Source organism: Grammomys surdaster, unplaced genomic scaffold (genome assembly GCF_004785775.1).
Source record: "Grammomys surdaster isolate TR1022 unplaced genomic scaffold, NIH_TR_1.0 150, whole genome shotgun sequence".
NCBI lineage: Eukaryota > Metazoa > Chordata > Mammalia > Rodentia > Muridae > Grammomys > Grammomys surdaster.
This window is the reverse complement of record NW_021604608.1, coordinates 19,837,627-19,843,154: the sequence shown is the minus strand read 5'-3', so window position 1 is coordinate 19,843,154 and position 5,528 is coordinate 19,837,627. Positions and strand designations below refer to the sequence as shown.

The following is a 5,528-nucleotide window of genomic DNA, read 5'->3' as shown; positions in this document are numbered from 1 at the left end:
ACACACACACACATACACACATTGTCCAATAAGCACAGTGTAGTATTTTAAGTGTGTTTTTCCATTCTGGTCCAAGTAGCATAAAGAGTAGGTTTTGAGAACTCGATGCCAAAAAAGCACACACCAAAAAACCCCACTTCTATAGTTCTCATTATCTCTGCATTGTCTTGATGCTCACCACAAAATAGCACCTGTCATTTCTAATTTTCCTGGCTATGCCCAGAAGCCATTTATTATTTTTCTTGCTAAAACAAACTTTATTTGGAAAAGAAAAGTGCAAAATGTCCCATACCAGGATGTGACTCATGCTGTCCAGTCAAAGATGATAAAAAAGAATCTTCTACTTCTTGGCTTCCCTGCCTCCCTTGCAGCTAAGAGTGTCCATGTCACCCAGTTCAAGTCAATGAAAATGTGGAGGAAAATCTTGCTTTCTTCCTAAGCAGCACAACCAGGAAGTATGTACAGGGGCCCTGCCATTTTTTTTTCTTACTTTGAGGGCTAAATTAGATGTGGAGTACCAAGGGCTGAAAAGACAAGAGTCCTGCAGAGACCAGCAGAAGCCTGGCTTTGCTGACCTCTTACGCTTTCCGTCTCTGGGAGGAAGAAATAGCTGGATTATGTAAGCCATGTTTCCTTGTTCTCGTCACTGAAACTGAAGTCCTGTTAGTGATGTAGTTAAAATAGAAAAAAAAAGCCGGGCGGTGGTGGCGCGCGCCTTTAGTCCCAGCACTTGGGAGGCAGAGGCAGGCGGATCTCTGAGTTCGAGAGTTCGAGGCTAACCTGGTCTACAGAGTGAGTTCCAGGACAACCAGGGCTATTCAGAGAAACCCTGTCTCGAAAAAGCAAAACAAAACAAAAAAAAATCAAATAAGAAAGATTTGAAGTTGATGCTACTAATATCTTATAAAATATAAAGAACCAGGGCTGGAGAGATGGCTCAGAGGTTAAGAGCACTGACTGCTCTTCCAGAGGTCCTGAGTTCAACTCCCAGCAACCACATGGTGGCTCACAACCATCTGTAATGGGATCTGATACCCTCTTCTGGTGTGCCTGAAGGAAGCCACAATGTACTCATATACATAGAATAAATAAATAAAATTTTAAAGATAATAAGAACTTAGGCAAACCCCAAGCTAAATAACCAACAGTGTAGATACTGGGTTGTTGTACAGGAAGGTTCAGTTGTTGTTTTGTTTTGAGTCAAGGTCTCACATAACCTAGGCTGGCCTTGAGCTCATAGCCAAGGATGGCCTTAAACTTCTGATTCTCCTGCTTCTACCCGCTTAGTACTGGGATAACATTCATGTGCCATCCATCTGGTTTTATCAAGTGTTGAAGATCAACCCTAGGACTATGTGCATATTAGGCAACTACCAACTACATCCCCGGCCCATGTATGAGCATTTAAAAATAATATTCAGAGACTGAGAGGTACAGTTAGTCTAGCTCAGTAGTACAGAGCTTGCCTAACATGTTCAAGGCCCCAATGACAGGGAAGAGACAGCAGTAAAGGAGGCAGGACCAAGACTGAGTTTCCCTGAGAAACCACTAAGGAAACTATTTAAGGAGATAGGATTGACTGCCGATTACCTATCTCATCCATCCTCCCATTTTCTAAATGATTGGCCACATAGGCTACATTCTTTTTACATTAAAAAGTATCAAATAACTGGGCATGATGGCTCCTGTCTATAATTCTAGCACTTAGGAGGCTGAGGCAGGAGGATCACCACAAGTTCATGACTATTCTAGGCTATCTAATGAATTCTTGGCCAGTCTGGGCTACAGAATGAGATCCTATCTAAAACAACAGAATGAAAATACGCATGTACACATATGTTTACAATAAAGTCACTCCGACAGACAGAAATGCCTTTTTTAAACCCCTGGAAGAATTTGTATCAAATAAAAGAAGATGTTTTCCTCCCTCCTACCTACAAGACAATGCCAACCTTCTCAGCCCGTGTTCTCAGCCCAGTCCTCCCCCAGCCTGTCCCGTCCGTCGCTTCCACTTCGAACACACTTTTTCTTGCCTCGGTGCAGGTTCTCGGCTCAGCTAAAAGGCCTCGCCTTTAGAGCAAGATTCAAAAAGCGAGAAGTAACGAGTAACATTTTCATTATAAAGACATAATACATTCTTGGTGAGCATATTTAGCACAGTTGTGCGCATGCGCTGATGTGTCGCACAGCTCTCTATTAATATGCACATTTTAATATTTTATGTCCCAACTCAAAATCAGTCTAACAGCAGCCATCCTCTGCCTTTCTCTTGTGCGGACACTAGTCTGCTCCCATCAACTTCCAGCCTTCCGTCTTCTTGAAACCAAGAGCCACACCTTTGATTAAACTGCTGAGTCCTGTGAGAGAGACAGCTAATGATACAAGCAAACACACCGTGACCACAGAGACCATGTGGGAGGACCTGAAATGCGGTGAGGAAGAGGAGATGAAGGAGACGAGGGTGAAAGAAATGATGACCCAGTTTCCATACCAAGTATTAATATGGCAGCGATATTGAGAAGAGACGGTTCAGGAAAGCACCCACCACACAGATGGCCTGCCCTTCTCAGGATGGCGAGAGTAAAGGAAAGGGAGCCAAGGACAATCCCTACAGGAACAGGAATCCCTGGAAGCCGAGCAAGGGCCCTGTTGGCTTTATTCTGTCTGCAAACTACTTAGACACCAAAAGTTGACTTGATGAATCGCACAAGACTGTGAGCCAATAACGTGCTGGTAGGAACTCTTGAGGACTCTGACAAAAGCCCAGTGTCAAGGCGGCCTGATGGGACAGCCAAAGAGGCCTGGACCACAGGCTGAAAGGCTGTTCCCAACACTGTGGTGTCATAAGGACTGCTGTAAGTACCAGCTGCGCTTCTCTATTTTTTTTTTTTTTTTTTTTTTTTTTTTGGTTTTTCAAGACAGGGTTTCTCTGAGTAGCCCTGGCTGTCCTGGAACTCACTCTGTAGACCAAGCTAGCCTCGAACTCTCGAACTCAGAAATCCACCTGCCTCTGCCTCCCAAGTGCTGGGATTAAAAGTGTGTGCCACCACTGCCCGGCTGCGCTTCTCTATTTTTAATTGTGAATATTAGACACCCAGTAGACAGATGAGCAAAAGTAAAATCAACCATATCAGCAAAACAATGCCCCATCAAATGTGCAATTTGAGAAGGAATTACTCACCTCTTGTAGACATGTTTGACTCCCTTTCCTAAGCCATAGAACACCATTTTTAACCATATGCTTGGAGCTCAGGATGGAACTGTGATGTGGCACAGATCTGGAATTATAGTCGTAAGGGATATGCCCCACCCCATCCATCCTCTCCACCCTAGCAACGCTCCACCAAGCGACTGACAGGAGTGTCTCCAATGAGGACAAGTGTTCTCCTCTTCCTGCCATCCTCCTTTGGTCGTCAAGTTTGAACAAGGACCTTGGCTCATGACGTAAGAGAGCCACATTCACACACTTAAGAGGACAGCTCCCCACGGCTCCCGCCACATCTGTTTTTGCATACTGTGTTTTCTTTATTTCAGAAAGAGAGTCATACAACACACACTGTTTTGCAGTTTAGTTTTATTTTAACCAATTGCCACAGTGCAGATATCTATCTAGTTCTGGAAAACTGAATGGCCACATCTTTTGAGCTGCATGGTATCCCAGGATGGGAAAGGTGAAGTCATTTACCTTGATGTCAACTCACGCTTTAGCTTTGTGAAGCATTACACTTGTAAAAGCAGTTAACATTTGAATAGAATTGAGCATGAGACATATTCCTGTAGAAGCCTCAAGGAAGCTATTTTTTATTTATATGCCTTTGGTTTCCTTAACTGGTAAATGGGCTACCTGACATGTTATTTACAGGATTAATGAATTAGTATATACCAGCCACCCTCTGTGCAACTCAGTATTTCAATAAACGGTAGCTACTGTTTTGGCCACTATTTTGATGATTTTAATGACAGTTTTCCAAGATGCTTTTGTACTTAAGTCCCTCACTCATGTAACGACCCTTACAAATGATCTTAATCTTTCTATCACCTGCTCATCTTGATAGAAATGAAACTCCCCAACTGAAGACAGACTGAAGGTCACAAACAAGAAGGGCAGAGTACCATACAGGAAATCAAACCGAAGTGCCAGCTGCAGACACTCAACAGACTAGAAGCAAACAGAAGATCTCAAAGAAGCAAAGGATTCTGGGTTTTCATCATAAACCTTGCCAGTATTGCAGCTCCCAAGCAGCAACTGGGCAAACCCACCTGGTCCCGCACCACACAGATCTCCTGTTCCTGTTAGAAGGCAGAGGGCTCAGCTCTGGAGCCTCCTCAGGGAGCCCCGGTTGATCCCTGCAGGTTAGCCTTGGGTGACTTTATGACCCTAAGAGCTTGGTCCTTGGGGAGCACATTAGCACAGGCTCATGGTTTCCACACTGAGAAAACATGCCATGGTAACGATCACTGAAACTCATCGAAAAGCATGTGTTGTCCTCAGAACCAAAAATCCTTCTCACAGTTCTTCAAGCTCTTCTAGAAGGTTGGACCTTTCTAGTACAGAAAGCTAGAAGCTTTGGGCTTTTAAAGTTTTTTGGTTTTGTTTTGCTTTGTTTTGAAATACACTTTTTTTTTCAGTTTTTCTTTATTTGCATGTTTGTTTTTTGGATCTTCTTGTCAGAGTCTCCCAACGTTTGCCCAGGCTAGGCTTAAATTCATTACACAGCCCAGGTCTCAGAATGGTGATCCTCCTGCCTCAGTCTCCTGAGTAGCTGAGATTACAGGCTTGCTACCAGGTCCAACAGTTGTACATATTTCTCAACAAAGAGTTCACCTCCACGCTGCTTTGTATATTCTTTTATAAGTTATTTATAAGTTAAACATTTTATAAGTTAAATACTTTATTTTTTTCTTCTCCTTTCCTCCTATTTCACTGTAAACACATTTATTTGAGGCAATTTAATTTGAGTTTCAAAGGACAAATTGATCCTAGCAAACACCAACACCATGTAAGACTTTTGCAGTAGGACTGTTCTCTCATCACAGACCTCTTGCATGAGATGCCAGAGGAAACGAGAGACAGAGTTAAGAGCATCCTTAGAGAACCCTGCCCTAGCCTTTGCAATGAGAACTCAATGCTAGAAAGTACAAGCACTTGCTCAGCACATAAAGCTGAGGAGATAGTCCTGTCAGTAAACTGCCTATCACGCAAGCACAAAGACCTGAATTTGATATTCAGAACCTATGTACAAAAGCCAAGTGCCTGGCACAACTTTAATCCCAGTACTCAGAAGGCACAGGCAGATGGAAGGATCTCTGTGACCTCGAGGGCTATCCTGATCTATACAGTGAGTTTCAGTATAGCCTGGGTGACATAATAAGACCCTGTTTCAAAAATTAACCAAAGAACAACAAAAGCCAGGCATTGTGGTGTTTGCTTGTAATCCCAATGCTTGGGAGGCAGAGACTGGGGGATCACAGGCCAGCCAGTCTAGCCTACCTGGCAAGCCAGTGAGAAACCCTGTCTCATAAAAAAA

At 43.4% G+C, this 5,528-nt stretch overlaps 1 long non-coding RNA gene across 1 annotated transcript in view; it reads left to right on the top strand.

Annotated features, from left to right (window-relative positions):
• The window catches only part of LOC114619436, a 10,493-nt gene extending 6,327 nt beyond the window's left edge, over positions 1-4,166 (top strand). The window contains exons 2-3 of the long non-coding RNA XR_003711149.1: positions 2,285-2,855; positions 4,056-4,166. This is a non-coding gene — a long non-coding RNA (uncharacterized LOC114619436). The remainder of the gene's footprint in view (positions 1-2,284; positions 2,856-4,055) is intronic.
• Positions 4,167-5,528: the final 1,362 nt, after the last annotated feature.